Below are 24458 nucleotides of genomic sequence, written 5' to 3' on the forward strand. Positions count from 1 at the left end.
GGGGGGGAGAGGGGCTAAGAGTAACAAGGAGTTACACTTGTTCAAATTGTGTACAGTGTTGATTATGAAATGGGTCTTCTACAAAACTCAAAGAACATAGAAGCTTTAATTTATAAGTCGTATGCCTCTTAAGTCTCAAATACATTAAGAACAAAGAAGAGAACATGAAAACCAGGTTCCAGTGCATGACAATATCATTCCCTAGATCAAGCCACTTATAAACCATTTTAAAATATTAAATTTTTTACGAAGAATCATATCTAATCATAAGGTAAGTACTGATTTTTAGATAGTTTCACCTGGTTTTGGCATGGTTAACCTTTCAATTGATATTTTTATCATTTTCAGCAATTTTTAAAGCTTCCCAAAAAACTAGACATCAACCCAGGACTGAATAAGACCTCCAAAACTAAAATTTAGGCCTTGGCATATAGACTTCACGCTAAATAAAAGGATCAAGGGTAGCCACATTTCATGTCACTCCAGAGAATGATAAAAGATTGCACAAGATCCAGCCATGAACCAGTGGGTGACACATTTCCTTATCCTCCTCCCCTGATCCAAATCCTAATTATAGACGTTCCTTGGGATATAATCCTCAATATCTTGGTTGTAGGCAACTAGCTACCCAGCGATGGTGATGTTTAAGTTGTCTCGTTTGTCGAAACTACTATCAATGGCTAGAAGCCAAGAATATCTGATATGTGGAAGAGGGTAATCCAAATTTAACGCATTATTTTCAATTTAATTGATCTCTTCATATTTGTTTAAATTTGTTATTTCTAGATCGATTTAGTCGCAATTACTGCTATACCGTTCTGGTTTTGATTTGGTATTTGATGCTCTTGTGAAGGATCTTCTATTTTGTCTGATTTGGGTTTGGTTTATTTTGATTCTCTAATTAGTTTAGACTATAGTACTTTGGAAGAGAATTATGTGGCGTTTGAGGATCCTAACTTCCATTTGGTTGTAGCCATGTAGAAGTGAGGGAGTTAGAAGAAAGTCATTTGGACTTGGGGTTGGAAATGAATAAACAATAAAAGGGCATACAATGCCTGAGAATTAATAATGGAGCGAACTGTGCAGGAGTGTGGATGGCCCAACCGAGCATGCCAAGTGTAGACACCGAATTTTGTCACCCCCCGGCAATGATGATAATATGAAGGATTACATGTTGGACATTTTATACTTGGAGAATTTTCAAACTTAGAGTAGAAAATGACAAATTTTTCCTATAAACTTTCAAGAGAAAATGTTTTCAAAAATTAGAATTTGATGTTGTGGATTATTGTTGTTTGTCTCCTCAAGTCGGACATTACACTTTGATGCGAGAACTATGCGAATCGACGCCCGATTCTCTCTTTCATTATATGATCCGGGTCCCTACTTTATGCATATTTTTGTAAAGGTTTCCGATCGAGACTACAATCGTGTCTCACATCATTGGATAGTGCTCGGACTGAGCTTTCTAACGACATATTACACGTCGAATTCCGACAAACGGTTTGAAAGATATGACCCCCGAAAGTTGACTCCAAAGTTCGGTATCAGATTACATTCCGAGCAATCAAAGGGTGCCACGTGGCGCCCAAACCCCTTTGTCCAAAAGCAAGCCTTTTGGGACAATTCTCTCTAGTTTTTTTAGTCCCACATCAGAAATTTGAGAGAATTGTCCCAAGTCCCAAGGCTATAAGAATAGCCATTCCCCTCTTCCAAAGGGGAGGAGAAAAATTGAGAAAAATTTGAGAGAAGGAATATGGCCCCATGAAGGTTTTTGCTAATTCCCTCTCTCTAAATAAATAATCTCTCAAAGTATAAAAGTTTAAATGTGTAATCCTTCCTTGAGCCGGGAGACTTAGTCCGATTCGGTTCGGTCCGATTCGGTTCAATCCGGTTTTGGCCTTGAAGCACAAGGGTTATCTCCCCTTGTTTCTTGATTAAAGCCGGCTTAAGGTATTTTTCTTCTCCTAATTGCAGTTTAGAACTAGTTTATCTAATTGGATAAATTAATTTCTAATTTATTAATAATTGATTTGTTTAGGTTAATTATGCTTAATTAGCCTCAGTTTGGTTTATTTCGGTCCAATTAAAGGTATTTAGGTAATTGTTAGGTAATTGATTTTTTAGATTAATTAAGTTTAATTTTTTTTATTTAACATGTAGATTTGATTTGGTTTAGTCTTTTTAAATTGTTTTTTTGTTCTTTTAATCTAGACCCTTAGATTAGGATCTCAAACCCTGATTTCCTCCCCCTCTTTCTTCTTCTTTTCTTCTTCTTCTTCTCTTCTTTTCTTTTTCTCCTGCAGCAGCAACCGAACCCCTTTTTTTTCTTCTTCTTCTTCTTCTTCTTCTTCTTCCCTGCTGCAACCGGATCTCCAGCTGAACTCAACCTCCCTCTCCTCTTCTTCTTTTTCTTCTTCTTTTCTTCTTCTTCTTCTCTTCTTCTCTTTTTCTTCCTAACCAAACCTGCAACTACTCCTTTCTCCCTTCATTTGTTAAATCTAAGTTTCTGATTTATAATCAATCTAGTACTGCTGCCATTCTGTTGGTTGATTATTAATTCATATACTGTAATCGATTTTTTTTCTTAGATCTCTACATTCTCATTTCTGTTTTGGTCTGTGAAGTTACTTTTTCCCCCCTATCCTAGATCGGCTAAGATTACCTTCTATTTGCTGATCTAACCAGTAGATTGATCCCTGATTTTCAGTAGCTGTTCTATTATTGATTTGTTGAACTCGATCCCAGTTCCAACATTGTTTGACCATCTGATTTTGTTTATTTTGATTTCTTTTGAATCTGGATTTTATTCTCTGTGAAAATATCCTTCCCTGCTGCTGAAACCGAATCCGAGCCTGCACCTCCTTCTTTTCTTCTTCTTCTCTTCTTCTCTTTTCCTTCCCTACTGCTGCTCCTGTCCATTTGCACAAAATCCACAGATCTCCCAATATGTTGCAGGAAACCCAACATCGGGTTGCCTGAAGATGTCAATTGTCTCAGTGTGCCACCATTTTCGAGTGCAAAAGCAAGTGCCATTGATAGATCCCCAATATGTCGAGAGTTCCTGGCTCTCCCTAGTGGAACAATCTCTTTTGAAGCTCCCTTTTTGTCCTGTTATGTGAAGTACTTAATATTTGATTTGTGGAGTTGTATTATATGAGTTTCAAAACACCACTATTAACTTCCCATGTTTTTATTGTCCACAAGGTCTGAACCATTGATCTGCTTGATATTGCTTTTTGTTTAAAGCAGAACAGTAGGGAATGTTTAATCTCATATTGTTTATGGAAGAGAGTAAAGGGAGGTATATATATTTTATAATAGGAAATACAAGAAGAAAAACTCACTATGCTCTCTTTTCTTTGTTGGGTTTGAAATCTGTGGTGATCAGACCGTACTTGAATCTATTTTTCTTTTTGCCAACATCGGATAAGGATCTTTGACATGATTTTCTTTTTTCTGTTTTCTTTTATCTCTTAATAATATATGGGACGTAGTTTAGGGCGTGTTTAGTTTAGGACGGGCGTGGCTGGCCCCTCAAACCGGCTCGTAGCATTAGGTGCGTATTGGGGATTTGGGTTTTCCTACCATCTCCTATCTTTTGTACTCCAACATTCACTTGCATTAGTGTAGTATTAATTTAGATTAATTAAAGTAACTTAGTTAATGTAATTAGTCATTTCAACTGTTGTTTATTTAATTGTGGTTTGTTAATTTAGCTTTTTAAATCATTGCATTTGATTTCTTCATTCAATTCAATTTATTAAACTTGTGTAATTACCAATCTTTTTCCCTCTAGGGGTTTGTTTATTTTAATCAATCAACTAATTAGTTATTTAATGTAGGATAATTAACTAGATTAATTAGTTAAAAGATTCTCTTCTCATTAGATTAACTAGGGTTTTGAAAAATGTTTAACTCATCTTAGGATTAGCTTAAAGTAGACATAATTAGTCCAATTAGGTTTCATAATTAATCTAATTAAACCTTAGGTTTAGTTTAATCCTCCTATACTAGATTAGGTAGATTAGAAAAAATGCATTCATTTAATGTAATTAGCCCATTTTACTTTTCTAATTTAATTAGGCCCCATTTAATTTAAAAATATTTTTACCAATTAGATTAAGTAGGATTGCAATAATTTATTTCACAAATTACTAAGGATTAGGATTAACCATTTTAACTGATTCAATTTAGGATTTCATAAATTCATTAATCATCCATCTAGGTTAGGCTCAATTAATCGAATTAGTTTAATTTAGGGTTTCATAAGTTGCTAAACTAATCCTAGGTTTAGGCTTATTTCATTAGCTTAATCTAAGACTCATAATACATTAATTAAATCATTTAGGCTTATTTAATTAGTGTAATCATTTCATTATTTGCATCATAACCTAGCTAGCATAATTTAGACATTTGGTTTAGGGTTTTCACATGTCCTGCTTTAGGGTTTTCAGTGACCTAGATTTAGGACTAGTTAGTAGGGTACAAACAAACTTCGGTCAAACAAAAAGAGACCGGCCTTCGGGTCGGGCAGACTGGGTGCCTAACACCTTCCCAGTCTGTCATTTGACACTTGCCCAGAATCTTGGTGCAGACCAGCCTTATCCATCAGAGTCATTAATCTCTCTCCCTTGATTGGGGGAGACATTTATGGGTCCTAGACCCTTTCTAGGTGGCGACTCCTTTTTACCCATAACGTGTATCCCCCCTTGGCATTTGATGACCAGGGGATACTATCTCATCTCATTAGGGTTGAACCCTAGCGTGTGTACACGCGCTACGCGCCGTATCGCGATCCCGATCCCGCGGGGGGTGCGGAGGTCCATGGTACCTACACCAAGCATCTTATGAGACTGCTTCACCAATATGGGCTGCTTTTGGACATTGTTTATTGATGAAGTGGAGATTTTGCAAATGGTACAACCCGTCCTTAAGAGCTCCTTGGAGGAGTGGCGTCTTTGTTACCTGATCCTTCACAAGAAAATAAGTTGGGTGAAATTCAAAATAACAATCATTGGCTTACTCTGTTTCTGCACTTAATAAATTTCCAGCTTGTTACATGGGCAAATCTCATAAAACAGCCCTGCCTCTAACAGGCACTGTTAGTCATGAACCTCTTGATTTAGTTTTTACAGATGTATGGGATTCTGCACCTCAAACTTTCAGTACTTCTCATAATTATTTCATTATCTTTGTGGATAATTTTTCTAAGTTTACCTGGTATTACCTTTTATCCAAACGTTCTGAAGTACACTCAATATTTGAACAGTTTAAACTCACGGTTGAGAAACAATTTTCTCGTCCAATAAAAGCACTCCAATCAGACTGGAGTGGCGAGTTTTGCCGTTTAAATACAACTCTTCAAAATGTAGGAATCCTTCACAGAGTTGCATGCCCTCATACCCATGAGCAAAATGGAATAGTTTAACGGAAAATCCGCCATATAGTTGATACCGGTTTGACTTTGATGGCTCATGCAACATTGCCATTACACTTTTGGCAATATGCATTTGAAACATTTGTTTTTTTCATCAACCGGTTACCAACTCCAGTGCTCAATAATTTGTGTCCTTTTCAATCTTTATTTCAATGTGCACCTAATTATACATTCTTTAAGGTATTTGGCTGTACGGTATTTCCTCTACTCCATCCCTATAATTAGAATAAATTTTCATACCGATCCATCCCTTGTGTATTTTTGGGTTACAGTCCAAATCATCTTGGATACTGTTGCTTGGACATTACTACAGGGAGAATCTATATTGCAAGGCATGCTGAGTTATAGAGACCGCTTTCCCATATGCGGCTCGCTACCATAACCCTATAACACCATCCACATCTAATCACCCCTGGCTAGCAATCACCACTACCCCTCCCTACTCAAGAGCACTTGGAAGCGTGACATCTACCACAGGTTTGCAACCTATTAATCCCATACAACCTCCTTCTCCCCCTCCACCAAATAATACTACTGATATAGATCCCACCCCCTCTACTAATGATGATGATCCAGCTGCAGCTCCACTTGTGTCAGATTTACCTATGGTACCAATGGTGCAAAGGACTCATGCCATGACTTTTAGCCCTCATCCTCGCCCATCAACAAAGTTTCCACTTCCATCGGTTTCATTGGCTCAATATCACTCTGATATAGTGCCTTCATGTTACTCAGAAGCTCAAAAAGATGAAAGGTAGCGTGATATCAAAATAGGTCTTCAGGATTAAAAGAAAGTCTGATTGCACAGTTGAATGTTACAAGGCAAGACTTATTGCCAAGGGGTACAATCAACAGAAGGAATTGACTACACTGAAACCTTCAGTCCAGTAGTCAAGGCCACAACTGTGCCATAGTACTATCCATTGCAATTGTTAACAAATGGGAAATTAAGCAGCTTGATGTAAGTAATGCATTCCTACATGGAAATATCACATAGGATATCTACATGTCACAATCTAATGGTTTTATTGATCCTGACAACCCTCAACACGTTTGCAAGCTTCAAAAATCTCTTTATGGCCTCAAGCAAGCTCCTAGGGCTTGGTTCAATCAGCTAAGTATATTTTTGCTTCAATTTGGTTTTGAAGGTTCAAAGACAGACACCTCTTTGTTCTATTTCAAAAAAGGATCACAATGCATATACTTATTGGTTTACGTGGATGACATTGTCATCACTGGATCCGATCCTAAGCTCATACATCAGATCGTAGTGGCCTTAGAAAGGAGTTTTCCATACGCGACCTAGGTTTGCTGCACTATTTTTTGGGTATCGAGGTCGTACCACATGATCCAGGTATCATCCTATCTCAACAAAAATACATTATGGATCTCTTACAAAAAACAAGAATGGATGGTGCCAAACCTATTCAGACTCTAATGTCTACATCAACCACTCTGTCTCAAAATTCAGGAGAGCCCCTAATTGATGCAACTGAATATCGTAGTACGGTGGGTGCATTACAATATGTCACCCTAACAAGGCCAGATAATTCTTTCGTAGTCAATAAAGTCTTTCAGTTTCTTCAAGCCCCCATAGAAGACCATTGGAAGGCAGTAAAGCGTATATTACGCTACCTCAAACACACACTGACATCTGGCCTACTTATTTCAAATGACTCCACCAATCAACTATAGGCTTACAGTGATGTCGATTGGATAGGATGTGTCGATGATCGACGATCCACAAGTGGCTATGCAATATTTCTTGGCTGTAATCTTGTCTCAAGGTCTGCGCGAAAATAACAAACCATTGCTCGCTCCTCTACTGAATCTGAGTACCGGGCAAACGCAACAGTAGAAATTATATGGTTGCAGTCACTACTAAAAGAATTAGGCCACCCAATGATCGAGCCTTCAATGTTATGGTGTGACAACTTAGGGGCCACATATCTCACTGCCAATCCATTATTCCATGCTCAAACAAAACATATCGAAGTGGACTTTCACTTTGTTCGGCATTTGGTCTCCCAAGGTCGTCTTCAAGTACGATTCATCTCCACCAAACATCAACTAGCTAATATATTGACCAAGCCTTTGTCCACCATCCAATACATTTTTTTACGTGACAAGCTGAGGATTACACAACGGCAACCATTAGCTTGAGGGGAACTGTTAAGCACAATGGTTTCTAGTAATTCAAATTCAAAATTTGAATTTAAATACTGGTAGACCTAGTCAATGTCTATCCCAATTTTGTAGGAAGTTGTTAAAACGCTCATTTGATCTTATCTCATTGTCACTGTAAATTTCAAATTTGAAATTCATTATTATATAAAGACAGCCAAACCCAATGATATGGATAAGGCAAATACAATTCAAATCTGTCTTTACAATCCACAGCTTAAAGTTCTAGGACAGCGCCAGATGTAATATATTTTTCAGATGGAAAAATATATTAGAGGGTTTTTTTGCCCTCCAATTGGTGAAAGCATCTCCTGATCGAAATTGATTAAAATCTTCTAATATATATAACTGTTGGTGCCAAAATTTGAAAACATGTACCTGATGATGTGGCAAAGATGGTTCATATGTAGAGGGAAAATGTGGGCTGACCGTGGCATTTTAGAAAGTCTGTTACCCATTAGCAATGTGGCATCAACACATAAGGGTATTTGAGGACATCCATGCAGAAAAACTTTTTCCATGGGACAGGTGTCACATGTGCATTAGAACCTAGCTCATTGGGGGAAGTGGGCTAATGGTGTACGTGGAGATGGGCCAAAAGAAGGATCTTCAACCAATCACACAAGAATCCAACAACAATGCAACTATTTATTTCCTTTGCTTTCCATTGTTTAGAGATAGAAGTAGAGTAGAACTCTTTGTCTTATTTCAAAATTTTCTTCCACAGGGTCTACCTTTAGACTCTAGTGCATTGTATTCAAAACCCCTTCAAGGAATATATTTATGTTTATTCCTCTATATTTTGGTGGTCTTGATTGCCTAAAAAGTCCCTAAAGCAATCGGGACAAGAGGAGTGCCCACGTCGTTTTATCGAGGTCAGACTCATCATTGAATGCAGTCAGGAAGGATTCTGGCATGCCCACGCACTCACCAATATGATCAATTGATCGTAACATACTAAGGGAAGAATTTTGTGCCAACATCTTTTTTGGCACGCCCAATGGAACCCTCGCAAGCATGGTAACCCTAACAAGTAGTTCCAGAAATTTAGAGGAGCAGCAAGCGCTGAACTTCTCGAAAGTTATAAGCTCGAATTCTAAGGAAAATAGTCCATCTTTCGGAGGGCATCCAGAAGTAGCCACCAAAGATGTGTCCAGACATTTGGCGATAGCCATGCAAGGGGTATTCCGGTGATATCCCATTCAATGAATAATAGAATTGATCAGAAGTTTGACCAGATGATGGCGCTCCTAGCGCTACATGTGCAGATGAGCAGCCAGGCCAACCCCAACATGGCTTCATCAAGTAACCCCCTGGATTTAGGGAACAAAGCAGAGAAATGGGAATCACGACTCAGGATGGGAACATTGGGATGACCCAATGCCCACAGGTAATGTATTCCAATCCTACCTACCAACAAGGGTCGTGGTACACACCGGCCAACACGGCTGCCCTAGGGGCAAGTAATGTTCCTATAAACAACTCATGGTACGCATCAGCCAGCACGGCTGCCTCAGGGGTAAGTAATGTCCTGATAAACAACTCGTTGTATGTTCCGGCCAATTCGGTTGCCACAGAGGCAAAAACCATACCACTAGGTAGCCAGACCTACCAAGCTAATCACCACGGCCATCTTGGCCAATGGAATGGGGGTAGGGCAATCGTCCCTCTTCAAAATATTCCAGAATCTTAAGGGGCACCTTGGCATGACAATAATGTGTTTGACTGAATAGAATACGGTCTTAGTAGTGCCAGAACCGCTAGCTGACCAACGTAACCCCATGGCAGTTTACCGTGAGGAGTTGATCAGGGTAAATCAAGACCAGATCAACCCCGCCTTTCGATCAATCACAAGACCCATTTATAGAAAGCCATACCCTGAGTATCTTGACCTGGTCAATGTGGGTAGGAATTTGAAGATACCAAAATTCTCTAAGTTCTTGGGCGAAGACAATATGTCCACAGTAGAGCACATCACTCGTTTCACTATCCAATGTGGGGCTGTAGGGATGAGTGACGTCCTAAAGCTAAGATTATTCCCCAACTAATTAACTGGGGCAACCTTCTCATGATATTGTAATTTACCGGTAAATACCATTTAGAACTGGGCTGAGATGGAGGATAAGTTCCATCTCCAGTTTTACAGGACCGAGCCCATGGTATCAGTGTCCGATCTTGCAAGGATGTACTTGGCGAGTCCATTGACCAGTTTGTCAACTGATTCAAGGTTGCGAAACACCAATTTGTGGTCAACTTGCAAGAAAGTGACTTCGAAAGATGACCCTTATCGGCCTATCTTTGGAGCTAAGGAAGAAGTTCAATGGTCAAGAGTTCACGGAACTGAGTTAGTTAGTGGCACAGACCACTTGCTACGAGCAAATCTTAAGAGCAAAATAGCAAAAATGCTCCTCTACTAGAAATATGTACAAGGGACCAACATATAACCTAGCTCTCTTGGGTTCTGGTCACAAAAAAACCCACCGACACTATAAACTGTGAAGTTGACCTGGCTGAAATTATGGAAGGCAAACCTTATGTTTGTAAGTTATTGACTAAACTCTAGGATAGAAGGACCACACAAAGAGCGTTCCAATCCCAAAATTATGACTCAAGTATGAGGTATTCGTTCAACATCTCCAAGGCTGAGTTTATTTTCGACCAGCTTTTAAGAGATTAGCAGATCAAGGTATCTGAGGGGCACTAAATACCTTCAGTGGCTGACCTTAAAGGTAGGAAGTACTATAAATGGCATAACTCAAAATCTCACTTTCACTAATAGTTACGTTGTTTTACATAGTGCCATACAGAAAGCTATAAACGACAGTTGCTTGAAGTTTTCAAAAAAGGACAAAGGTGTGATGATGATCGACGAGGACCCTTTCCCTATGGTCAACATGGTGAATGCGGCCCTCTTGGGCTAACTATCCCGACCACAAGTAATCCCCAGGAGGGAAAGATCGAGCCTGCAGCAGTACCTCCCGTCTAGCCTTGGAAAATCCAGGAGACGTTGTTGTGCTTTAGCCTCCAAGGACAAACCCAAGGTTGAAGGTTGGTCTAAGTCATGACCGAGGCAAGAAGGTTGTACCAGAATGAGAAGGGCCATTTGATGAGCCATTGCTTTTACTAAAAGACTTGAAGGACCTACAAACCCAAAAAGGGAATGAAAAGTTAGGAAGCTTAGACCCACGGTCAGGAGAAAGGTTCTAATGGAGTGTTTGTCGCCACTGCAAGCATTTGATTGAGGTGGCCACCCATTCGGACCAAGTGCAAAATAGATACGCTTAAAGCCCTAAGGTGGCCCCCAAGGCTAGACAGTTGGACATCAGCATTGCGGACCAATCCGATGGCCTAACCAAGGACTGTCAGAAGACCAAAAGTGGCTAGCGGCCATCCAAACGTACACAAACCCATGAAAGGGAGGCCAATCACAGCCCCAGAAGGGCTCGCCCAAGACGAGACACAAAAAGAAGGTTGGATTTTGGGGGTGGCCTGGAACCTAAATTCCAGCCTCATCAGGGGGCATGCCAAAGAAGGACGTGTGTCGGTTAAAGACAGAGTATGGTGTTCTCTATCCAGAAGGCCAAAGAAGGAGTGGGTCCAGGTCAGGGAACATATAAAACATCCCTAAAGAAAGGGACCTCTACAAGACCATCTCCACACCCATAAGGGTAAGGAATGACGGTCAACCAAAAAGCCCATATTTACTATGGTACGACCAAGGGTGGATCGCAATGACCATTGGCGTACGACCAGACATCCTAATTTGCCTTTTAACGAATGGTAATGTATGACCAAAACCTAGAAAAGGAGATGGCAAAGGCAACAAGCTGCTATCCGGAGGGAAAGGACAGCAAGATCATGTCCCCCAGTCTACAAAGAACAAGGGTAGAGGGAAGAAGGCGCACTAGTATCGGGCATCACAACTCAGTAGATCGGCAAAGAACCAGAGGCCAACCTAAGGTCCGGGAACCACCAACTAGGGTGGAGATTTGGCCAGGCACTCAGAGGCAGGGTAGAAAACCCAACCCTAATACAAAGCAGGTGGCCAACTCAGAAGCTAGCACCGAAGTGTTCAACCTAAAAACAGAAAGAAGTGGGGACTTTGAAGAATTTATTAGCATGATGTTCGGATCAGTGGAGGCCCAAGTACCCATCAATATGGTGTACATACTTCCTAAAGTAATCCAGAATCAACCAGTTCACATAGAGGAGATTGATTCTGATAGAGAGGACCAACTTCTAGAAATTCTAGGGGTGCATTTAGCTACCGAACTAACTGAGAAGCTAGAAGTTGGCTCAAGAAAAGAGGAAGAAAGCAGGCCTCCAGCTCCAGAACCAACACGAGAGATGGCTAAGGCCTCGTTTAACCGGCCAATCAAAGAAGTGACCCAGCATTTGAAGCCACTTTATGTTACCATAAGCATGGATACGAAACCTATCTCAAGGATACTGGTAGATAACGACACGATGGTCAATATACTACCATCAAGAATGATGGCCAAACTCTAGAGGAATGAAAATGACTTGATCCCGATGGATGTGGCTGTGATAAACTTTCTTAGAGGAGCAAATACCCCAAGGAGCGTCCTACCAGTTAAGCTAAAGATTGGAGGCCAAAGTTCCATGACTGCTTTCTTCATCATGGACGCAGTGGCAAACTATAACGCACTATTAGCACATGACTGGATCCACGCTAATAGATGTGTGTTGTCCTCCTTACATCAATTCCTCATGTTCTGAAATGAAGGAGGTCAGGTGGAGGTAGTCATAGCGGACAATCGACCCTTTCTAGTTAATGCTAGTTTAGCTGATGCCATGTTTTACCATGGGGACGTATCCCCAATTAAGTTCCTTGAGCCAGATGAGGAAGGTAGGCTGACCATTATGACCGTCACTGAAGAGCAACCAGCATCACTAGGAGGCAGCCAGTAAGAAGTCAAGGCTAGTAGAAGATGCAACCCAAGATGGACTAAGAAGCCATTGAGAACACACTTAGAAGGCTAGCAGCGGCCCAAATCGAACACCAATTGGCAGATGCGTCGACAGTCATGGCCGACAAACAAGAATATACCCAAAGCGTCGAGGTGAGAAAGCTCCCACCAACGCCACTAAAGGTGGAAGAAACATTGGCCGAAATAAAAGATCCTCTGCAGGAGATAAATCTGGGCACAAAATTAGACTAAAAGCCTATCTTTGTAAGCAAGTTGTTACGGCCAGACTTCAAAGAAAAACTTGTAAGCCTCCTCATGGCTAATAGAAGTTGTTTTTCTTGGGACTATTCTGAAATGCCAGGATTAAACCATAGGCTTGTAGAGCATTGGTTGCCAATCAAAAGCGGATATAGGCCATTTAAACAACTCCCCAGGCGGATGGCTACGGAGTTTATCCTAAAAATAAAAGATGAGGTTGAACGACTGCTCAAGGCTGGTTTCATAAGAACTGCCAGTTATGTGGAATGGCTATCAAATGTGGTCCTAGTCAGAAAAAAGAATGGTAAACTTAGAGTGTGCATTGACTTTAGGGATTTAAACAAGGCCACACCTAAGGATGAATACTCAATGCCTGTGGTGGACATGGTGGATTCTGGATCCAAACACAAGATCTTGTCATTCATGGATGGCCATGCAGGTTACAACCAGATATTCATAGCCAAAGAGGATGTCCTTAAAATGGCATTCTGATGCCTAGGGGCATTAGGGACTTATGAATGAGTGGTGATGCCATTCAGTCTTAAGAACGTGGGGGCCACTTACCAAAGGGCTATGAATACCGTATTCCATGACATAATTAACCATTTCTATGACACCCCCAAACCTGGCCTAGGGTTTTTTGGAGATCAACGGTCCACATGATCTATAAGTTGTAGGTGATAATGAACCGGAGTAGCACCCACACAAGCATAAATGCAAGCAAGGGTTAACTATACTAATATAATACTAAAATTCAAAGTTCAACTATCTATTTCAAATTTCAAACTTAAAGTAATGTTGAATTAAATTATGTCTTCAAAGTCTAACTCAAAATCTACATCATCTAAAAATAAAAATCATTGTCTTCTATACAATAGTCCTCACCAACGTCATCTGCAAGTTATGAGGGTACGGGAGGATTGGCAAGTGGGCTATGGCCTTAACCGAGTTTGCCTTACAATACATGCCTCAAAAGCCAATGAAGGGGTGGACATTAGCGGGCATTTTAGCGGACCATCCATCATTGGAAGTATCACAAGAGAACATGATCAGTCTATGTCCTTGGAGGATGTTCTTTGACAGGTCAAGGATGGAACGGTTAGCTGGAGTAGGAGTGGTAATCATCTCCCCACATGGTGTGGAAATGCATTTGGCCTTTCAGCTGTGTTTTAGTTACTCCAACAACCAAGCAGAGTATGAGGCCCTACTGATTGGCTTGGAAACCCTCCTAGGGATGGACGTGCCAGTGGTCAAAGTGGTCAGGGACTCCCAATTAGTGGTTAAGCAGATTGCTGAAGACTATCGATGTGAGAGTGAAGTGGGATACCTAGCCAGGGCCAAAAGTCTGATCAAAAGATTCCAAAATGCATCCCTTAGGTACATTCCAAGGAAGGAAAACTCAATGGCCAACAGTCTAGCCCAGGTCGCTTCAGGTGCAAAACTAGGAGAAGGCCAATGTGAGCAAGTGATAACCCTCTGAAGGAAACTATTCTCATCAATTGCAGAATGCAAGCCAGTAGAGGTGAACAACTTAGAAGAATTGAAACCTGACTAGAGAATGCCACTACTATAGTTTCTGCAGAATCCCAATAGAAAAACTGACCGAAAGACCAGGTATTAGGCCCTAAGGTACGTGACTTTAGGGGGTTAGCTTTACAGGAAGGCTGAAGATGGCCTGTTACTGCAATGTGTGGGGGTAAACGAACCCCTATAGATCATAGACAAAATCCATGAGGGAATCTACGGAGCACATCAGGCCAGCCAAAAAATACGATAGTTAATCAGACGGTATGGCTATCATTGGCCAACTATCATGGATGATTACCTGAGGTATGTAAAGGGGTGTCAAGCATGTCAAAGGCATGGACCAATCCAACGTGCTTCAGCGGCTAATTTGCATCCTATTGTTAGACCATGGCCATTCAGGGGATGGGTCAGGACATCATTAGAAAGATATAACCTCCTTCCAGCCAGGGGCATAGCTTCGTACTGGTTGCGATGGACTATTTCACCAAGTGGGTAGAAGCCATTCCCCTTGAGGTAGTAACTCAAATGGATGTGGTCAGATTTTGGCCTCCCTGAAACCTTAACCTGTCATAACAGAAGTGTGTTTATAGGAGATATAGTGCTAGAGTTTGCTAAGGAGCATGGAATCACTATCATCCACTCAACCCCTTATAACGCCCATGGAAATGGTTAGGCTGAGGCAAAAAAAAAGGTTCTAAAATCAAACTTGGCCAAAGTCATTACTGATAATCCATCTTCCTGGGCCGAATTAGTATCTGAAGTCCTTTGGGCATACTGGACCACCAAACAGTCAGGTATGGGAACCACACCTTTCTCTTTGACATTCGGTCACGATGCAGTATTACCCATGGAGGCTATCGTGAAGTCATTATGAGTCGCACGCCAATATAGCTTGACGAAATTCGAGTACAGCGAAGCTATGTTGACCGAATTAGAGGACCTAATTAAAGAGCATGTCAACTGTCAAGGCACTAAACTATATGCAGGCATAAAAGAGGTGGTATGGAAGGCTCTTCTTCTAATTGGGGCTAAGACTAGCCCATTTGGTAAATGGTTCCCTACATGCATGGTTTTAAGTATCGGTGCGTATCGTGCTGTATCGGCCGATACGTATCCGTATCGGTAGGCATCGGCACGATACATACCGATACGCTACGAGGAATTTTGGGCCCCCTTTTACGTATCGCTGTATCGTGCGTATCGTATCGTACCGTACCGTATCGGTACCGATACGTACGATACTCTACGATACGAACTTTTAAAAATCTGGAAATTCCTGAGAGTATCGGTACGTATCGGTATGTATCGATCGTATCGTGCAGTATCGAGCCGTATCGTACTGTATCGGTACCGTATCGGTACGTATCGACTGAAAATATGAAAATTCCCATGAATGTGCCTTTTATTGTTTGAACAAACACTTCAAACTCTCACCAATAGTTTTCTATATTTATCTTCTTTCTTCCCCTTTGATTCACGCACCTTTTTGGAGACTCAAATGGTAGATTGAAAGAAACATTGTCGAAGTGAATGGTTCAAAGAAGGAGAAAAACATAGTCTCCAAGAAGAACCTTGAACTTGAAAGTTGAAAATTTTGAATAGTAATTTCTTGAATCTTTACTCACTTTGTTCAACTTTAACCTTAGATTTTCAAGTTTTTTTACAAATCTAAGGTTCATCATAGGGGTGTCAACCGGTCGAGTCGGTTCGGTTTCGATCGGGCTTAATCGGGCTTAAAGACTTTCAAAGGCTACACCGTGTCCGCCCATTTAACTAATCGGGCTTAGTTATTGAGGGCATGGTACACTTTATATTCGGTCGGTCGGCCTCGGGCTATAATCGGGCCACCTTAATCGGGCTTTAGTCGGGCCTTAATTGGGCTACGGACATGTTTAATGTTAAACGGGCTTTAACCGGTTTTTAAACGGACCCTCTTTAAAATGTGCTCTTATATTCCGACCCACTCATGCAAATCCAAAAAAATGACAATAAATTAATAAATGATACCAAATATAACTATTATTTAAAATATGAACATGTTTTTACTTTTTAGTTTTTACTTTCTAATTTGGGGGGTAAAATAGGTATTCTACAATCATTAAAGGGTCGGGCTAGGCCAGTGCACAATAGGCCGGTCTCGATCGGGTGTTAAACGGTCGGTCTCGGTCGGGCACCCGACGGTCCAAGTAGCAAAACCAAGACCGACTGTTTATAAACGGGCCGGGCTCAAGCCCGACACGTTTAATAAACGTTCTGGGCTGGACCGGTCTATAAACGGTCGGTCCCGATCGGTTTAGTCGGTTCAGCCCACGAATTGACACCCCTAGTTCATCATACTTAGAATCACATTTTGTGCATCATTATTACATGAAATCATTGGATTTATAAGGATTTACAAACTTTTTTCAAGAGAAAATGAGGGTTTCAATTTATTTCAAATTTCTTAGATCTATTCATGCTCAATGATTAAAAATGTTTAGATTTTTTATATGTTATATAAAAACAAGTGTTCTACAACTTCCATGGAAAATTTTGATTTTTCTCAAAAAAATATATTTGTCTATCAATACCATACCCTCATCATTTTGAACATTTTCAACTCAATATATTTGTCTATCAATACGATACCCTCCACTTAAGTATTTATGCATTCTACACGTTATATATAACTTTTTTTAACTATTTTTTTATGCAAAAGTGTATAAAAATGTGTTCCCTATCCATTTATGTGCGTATCTTTAGCGTATCTTAGCGTATCTCCGATACGATACGATACCCTCCGATACGTATCTTAATTTTGACCGACCGATACAGCGACCGATACCGATACTTTAATCCTTGCCTACATGAGAAGGACCGTTTGAAGTATACCAAACGCTTACGGGATGAGCGTACAGGCTACGGGATCTGGATGGGCGAATTCAATTAAAGCCGATCAATGGGAAGTATTTGAAAGGGTACTTCCAACTATGTGGGAACAAGCGTAGATAATGAATAATCCACTCTGTTTATGATCACGGGCAGTACTAACCAACCAAAGAAGGAATAGGAGAACAAGGATGGAGAGAATTTCATTGCATAAAACCCAAAGGGACCAGAAACATTCATAAAAAAAGAGGGGAGGTAGCAGAAAAGAGAAAAGAAGGCAGGAGAAAATTATCCAAGCATGCTAAGGGGCATTCCCCTTAGACATTCATGGCTCGGAGGCCCTAAAATTTGAACTAGTCAGCCATCTAAGACCAGCCAGCGTCGAGTCTATAGTCTATCTGAGATAGTTGATGTGTGGCCTCAAGCAAATCCCGTTCCCATGCCTCAACTCGTGGATCGAAGGCTTGTAGATCCTCAGCCAACGAGGCTACTTCCTCGTAGAGCTCCTTGAACTCTTAGAGCATTCAACTCCATCAACTGTTTTTCCTCCTCTTTTTCTTTTTGGAGACGGCTGATCTCCCTATCCAAGTTCTTAATCTTCTCCTTAGAAGTTGTTGCAGCCGCCATCAGGCCCTCCAGTTTGGCATGTCTAGCATCTGCCTTCTAAGAGGACACCTTATGGGCATTGAGAAATTGCTGAGTCGAGTCTCTAATGTCAACCGCCTCAGGAATGGGACTTCCAATCAGCCTGCTTAGGTCCTTAAGGTACTCCCAACAACCCTATTGCTTTGTTGAAAGGGAGGGGTCAGCCAGAAGCTCATCTGTAACCTACTCCATATCACCACTGCGCTCGATCAATAACAAAGGGACCTTGAGAGGATTCGCTCTGGGCCATTGTGAAAGACTGAGGTTTGGAGGACCTTAAAGCATTCAAACGGGAGAGCATGCCACAAAAATTTGTGAAAGGAGGGGAAGCCTACAAAAAACTAAAGGTTAGCTACTCCCTCCCTCGCTCATTAAAAAAAAAAAGGTCAGCATAGGGTGACTTACTTCTTTAGAGACCGGAGGACATGAGATTGTAGGCAAGACAGGAGGAGTGGTGGCTTGACTGGTCTGACCAGAATCCTTATCTCCACTGTTAAGTGCACCAGAGACCACAGAAGTGCCAGCATAGTGATGCAGGGGCATAGTGGTTTCTTCTTCAAACTTCTTGGATGGAGAGATGGATATAAGCATTTCGGACTGAGATTACCTTGATGCCATAGAAGCTAACTTGGTCGAAGTGGCTGCTAGCCGTTTTACTCTTCTCAACCTTTTCAGGGAGACTTGTTCTTTTGGAGGGTCACTCATCGGTAGGTCAGACAGTTCCTCGATAGCCTGGGCTTCATCTGGGACATCAGAAGACTCCTGAGCAGTACTAGCAGGAAGCGCAGTTGGAAAGAAAAAGTATATATATGGCAGCCAAATAAAACAAAAGCATTGACGATCAAAAATGAAAAAGAGAAATAGAATACCAAGGTAGGGACGATACTTGACCACGGCCACGTGGTCCCTTACATTGTGCCACTCATGATCAATGGCCAATAGACCCGAGAAGGTCACATGCTTTATAGCTTTATAGGCTTGGACTTTCACCACGTTAGCAATGGCAAAAGTAGTGTCTGGCAGAGGAGGTTTCTTCTCCATCAAACGCGCGAACTTGCAATGGAAACAGTCATACCTTATGGGAAGACTGCCGATGGACTTACTCGTATTCTTTGGCCGCCCATAAATTCATGGCGCTCAACACGCTCTAAAGTTTCTATAGCCCTTTGGTGTCTCTCCTTCATGGCTTGACAATCTGGGTTATACTTAATATGAAAGGCCTTTTCATACTCTACAATAGAGTTGTAAAGAGGATTACCTTTAGAAGATCGGAGACTGCGTTTCCAGTCACCCTGACTCTGCATATCAGAAAACGAGGTTATTTTAGAACTGTTGATGTGAGCTAAAGTAGTAGATGCACGGTTAGAAAGAGCTACATCCAGATCCCAGCATAGTAGGATTACCACCAGGACTGGAAGTCGTCGATCACAGAAGGAGCCTACTGGTATAGAAATGGGATGAATTCAAAAAGAACCCAAGAGTTTTGGACCTAACCACTCAAACAAAACCATATCACATATTGGCACAAAGCCCTTATCACAAAATAGTGAATATATGCTTTCTTAGAATTAGTGAACTGCCTTAGAACCTTTATGATGCAATTTGATTACAATGATAAAAGAAGGAAATGGTGAACAACAAATTCATGGATTCCAGAGTTCCATGCAATCGATCCCAACTATCCATGGGTTGTGTTCTACCAAAAAAAAAAAAAAAAAAAAAAACCATCCATGGGTTGTGCATCTGTTGCAAGACATAGATTGAGCCAAAAACTAAAAATAAACAAGTGTCAGATTCAAACTGACGGCTGCAGGGACCTTTAGCTTCTATTTATAATAGAATCCCTAAAACCCTAATTCATTGTGACGGTTGCAGGGACCTTTAGCTGCTATTTATAATAGAATCCCTAAAACCCTAATTCATTCCCACAATGGATTGAGCTAGGAGTTTCCTAATCAGAGTGGGTTTATAATTGCTTGGGCCCAATAAAAATCCTAACACATATTGCCTGCTATAAATTAATAGTAGGAGATTAAAAAATGGGGAAAAAAAAAAGACCTGATGAATTGTGAGACTACCTCTTTAGATTGTAAAACCAAAAAAATTGATCCTATTACCACAATTCTATGGGTTCTACATTTGTCGCAGGACATAGATCGAAACCCCAAGAAATTAAAACTAATGTACTAGATTAAGGCTGGCCTGGAGATCTGATTATCCCCTAAAAATCAATAAGAATATAAAAGGGCGTGAAACACAGACCTGATTGTGCTGCATACTTTTTAAATACATTCTATGAGTTTATGGGGGATTTAATTGTTGGAAATTGAGTGTTTGGTGGGCGCCATTCCTAAGGATGGTTGATGTGCATTTGCACATGAACTTCTAAGGAAGTGAGAGTTAAGTGTCTGGATGAGGTGTGACATTACCTTCTTCTGACCGTAGTTGGATGAATTCCTCAAAATCCTTGGGCACCCCATCCTTTTCCACAATCACTAATGAAACGAAGAATATAAATCAGTTATCAGTAGAAAAGACCTGTATCATAAAATGGAGAGAAAAATTAAGGAAACTTTAAAGTATATCCATGACTTTGTACACGTAGACATTAGAGAGGAGAGATTCTGAAAGGGGTGTGTGTGCTAGTGTGTGTGTGTGTGAGAGAGAAGAGAGAGAGAGAGAGAGAGAGAGAGAATACCTCTTGGGGAAGATACTAAGGGGCCCTGTATTTTGCTATCAGGAAGAAACTAAGGGAGGGAGATGAGTAGAAAGAATCGACACTTTTTTTTTAGTGGAAGATGATGGGAGAGATATTTGTGGCGGAGAGGGAGGTGTCGTTTTGCAAAAGGACTCTTGACGAGGTGAGGGATGGTTCAAGAGGGAGAGAGTCAGTATTTTTACAGGAACTCTTGGGAGGTGAGTGAGGTGAGAGAGAGGTCTCAACTCCAAGCGAATGTTGCTATTCCTTGAGAGAGCAAGGAGTAATATTACTTTGTAATAGGGTTATTATAGTCAATTGAAAATTTTGCCAAAAATAGAGAAGTGCTTAGTTTTATAAGATACATAGATAGATATATATTGGTGATATGAACAACCATTTTGACATTGAAGAGATGAGGAAATGCATTCTTTTATATCACACATTTTAAAGTTCTTTTTTGGCAAAAGATTATGTGCAAGGCCGTGCACAGTGCACGGTGCATTGTCATATACCAAACCATTGGATGGGTATAATTGTGTATGATACATGGCTTTTACCCCATCCAACAGTTTGGTGCAATACCATGCACAAAAGCTCTCCCTTTCTTTTTTAATAATGTAGAAAAAGTTCATTACCCCTTTTGTGTTTTGGGCCAATGGCCATTGTCATGAACCAGTCACATAGAAACTAATTTTTCTTTTTCTTAGTGTCTTGCTTGTCATGAATTATTTTAGATGCTTGCCAATTTTATTTTTTTTAGATGCCTCTTCGTGAAATGAGAATGGGTTGTGTTAAAACCTAACAGAGTTCAAGGGTCATGAGGTTCTAATGCTTTGATTACATAAAAACAGTATGGGGTAAATATGTTGTCAAGGGGTGACTGTTTTTCTTTCCGGCTATAATTCCGTAACAATTCACCCCCAAAGTGCTTTCCTCTCTGAACTCAAATGCATATTCTTAGAATAAGAAGAAAGGATTATGATTATAAAACTTCAAAGGCCAACATTGAGATATTGGAGAAAATCAAACAACAAAATTTATACTTGGTGGCTGCCAAAGGGGGCAACCCGAGGACGGGGATGATTGCATTGTGTTGGAGGGGGACTCGAAACCAAGTCCCAGTGCTCAGCTTTGAATTCCACAAGTGAAGCACTTGTAACTTTTATATAGTGTTTTCCACCACAGAAAAAAAATAAATACCTCTATCAAGTAGGGGCCAAGTAAAATTTGCCCTTTTTGGCTCTAGATAGAAGAAAGCAAAGGGGTTTACAACATTCGTTCGGCTTTTTCTTGGACTCCCAACAACAATCATGGCAGCGAAGTATTGTGTTTCAGGTATATTATCCATTATCTTGGCTGAGAGATCATCATCTCTGTGGTGAGATTTTGTGGGCTGTTAGGGTTCAGTTTGTGGTGAAGTGGTATTTATGGGTTTGTTGATGTTGTTGTTGGTGTGGTTGTGTGGTTTAACACCAGAAATACAACTTCTGGTGTTATTGAAGTAAGTCAAATGGTAGAGCAAATAGACCAATTTCATAAGGTTTTACTGGATGCGTTTCATGATAACTGGTAGATTATTTCTTTTTGGTTGTGATGGTTGCTGTCAATGGTGCTTTGGTTTTTTTGTTGAATTTTCATATCTGTTTAACTTAATTTCTTATAAGATTTGGATTCAGTAACTCCTGTTATATCTGTGATAATTTTCATCTCGGTCGCTTATCTGTTCTCCATTTGTAATGTCCAGAGGCTGAAAACCTACAAGGCCAAGTTAGTTGTCTTCCCAATGAAATTCAAGGTAAAATTGTTTGATTATATAGTGAGGATTCATTGGTAGTGACCTTTATTTGCTAAACCAATCGTATATAAGCTTTATTTTCCATAACCTTGTTGCAGGCTGCTGATTCTAGTCCTGAGGAATTGGTCACTGCCACTCAAGTCCAAGATAATTACATGCCCATTGTACGGGAAGCCTAGTAAGAATTAGCATCTTAATCTGCTGATCCAAGAATCATGAGGAATATAAGAATTTTTTATCTTTTGAGATCAAGCTAGTATTTCATTCTTGTTGAAAAAAAAGATTTTGAAATGAGAAGTTGATTTAGTTACACGTCTTTTTTCTCACAATATTCTCTCCCAGTGTGGCGGTTTTAGCAATTAATGTTCATTGTTATTAAATTAAAATACACATTCATTGGGAAATCTGTGAGGTAAGGAGTGGAAGTCATATGGGATGTGCAATGGGAGGCAGTGGATTTCGATGGCATGACCACTCTTAAATGGTAATGTGTGGAGAAAAAGGGAAGCAAGGAAGAGGAGAAATGATACAGCTCCACCAAAAGGAATTGAAAATGAAACATGAATCAATAATCAATTAACCTTGAATAGTCCAATTTTTCCTCCATGGTGATAGCAAGCTAAAAGGTTCATTATATTAATTCCTATTTAAAATGGGAGAGGGTTCCTTAAAAGGTAGTGTGGCTAATGCAGGGAGAAAGCAAGAGAGATGTGAGAGAGGAACACCTAGGCTACGCTTGGTAACGTTTCTGTTCCAGAAACGACGTTTCATATCAAAAACGAAAATTTCAGTTTCTATGTCAAAATACCTTTTTATTTATTTTTTATTTATTTATTTATTTTTATTTTTTGAATGAAACTAGAACAATGGAAATACCTTTTGTCATTCCGTCAATTATCGTTTCTACCTTTTTTTTTTCACTATTTATTCCAAAAAAGATGAAACACACCATAAATGCACCAACCGCTTTATTCCATTTTTTTCATTCCCATAGAACGAAAAACTCCAAAAAAGTTACCAAACGTAGCCCTACTATGGGTTCCACATGCAGGGTATTTTTCCTCACTCCTCCCTGCACGTGTAGGGTATTTTGATTGTGGGTTCCATTTATTTATTTTTTTTATTTTTCTAAAAGGATGAGATTTTCATTAAAAGGAAAAAAATATTACAGAAGAAACATAAAAACTGGATTTTTAACCTCCACCTTCGGCATTGCTATCAGTAGAGGAGAAAAAACCATTTAGTCAAACCTATATCTAGGCCTAGACTCAACATCATGGCTGATCTCGTCCCTTATATGATATGGAAAAATTACATTCCTCTTTGAGATTCCTTTTTTTGCTGCTTCCTTTGCTAGGAAGTCAGCAATGCAATTTGCCTCCCTAAAGCAGTGAGAGATCTTCCATATTATAGACTTTAGGTATGGCTGTATCAAAATCCAATCCTACTCAGTGTACCAAGGAATAACTCTTACTTGGATAGCAGTGACCATGGCCGCAAAGTCAGCTTCAATCTAAAGCAATCGCACCCCTAAATCTTTCGCCATACACAAACCTTCCATCAAAGCTTTAAACTCAGCCACATAGCTAGAATGCATACCATTGAAAGCTTTAAAAGAGCCCAACACAACCCCATTATTGCTTCGCAACACCCCACCAGCCCCAACTCTTCCTGGATTTTCAATTGAGCAACCATCCACATTTAGTTTCTTCCAGTCACGCATAAGTTTGCACCAAAACACCTCCAATATGCATGATGTTCGGCTAGATCCCATATGCAGTCCAAGTGTTCGATAGCATATAAGATCAAAGGGCCATTTGATTTGATCATTAACAGTTACATTTGCTCTTTGGAAGTCTTGCTTTATTCTTTCAAAAACACGAACGTTGCCAAGATTTCTTCCTTCAAAATGCTGAGCATTTCTTTCCCTCCATAGATTGTTTGCCATAATGATGAACCCCATAGACCAAGCTTCCTTTAAAGTTAGGATTTTGCGCTTTCGATTCGACCACTAAACTAAAGCAACTAGGTCTTCAATTCCAGGCTATAAGACACCAAAACAATGAGAGAATTTTTCCCAAATCATAGGTTATGATTAAAAAATTCACA

The 24458-nt window shown here is 40.2% G+C and overlaps 1 long non-coding RNA gene across 1 annotated transcript; it reads left to right on the forward strand.

Annotated features, from left to right (window-relative positions):
• Nucleotides 1-1429: 1429 nt before the first annotated feature.
• On the forward strand, nucleotides 1430-22659 carry LOC122066645. Its single transcript, XR_006136421.1, has 3 exons — nucleotides 1430-1953; nucleotides 22299-22349; nucleotides 22448-22659. It is a non-coding gene; the product is annotated as an uncharacterized LOC122066645 (long non-coding RNA).
• The last annotated feature ends 1799 nt before the right edge of the window (nucleotides 22660-24458 follow it).

The sequence above is a fragment of the Macadamia integrifolia genome, unplaced genomic scaffold, assembly GCF_013358625.1.
Source record: "Macadamia integrifolia cultivar HAES 741 unplaced genomic scaffold, SCU_Mint_v3 scaffold2511, whole genome shotgun sequence".
Lineage (NCBI taxonomy): Eukaryota > Viridiplantae > Streptophyta > Magnoliopsida > Proteales > Proteaceae > Macadamia > Macadamia integrifolia.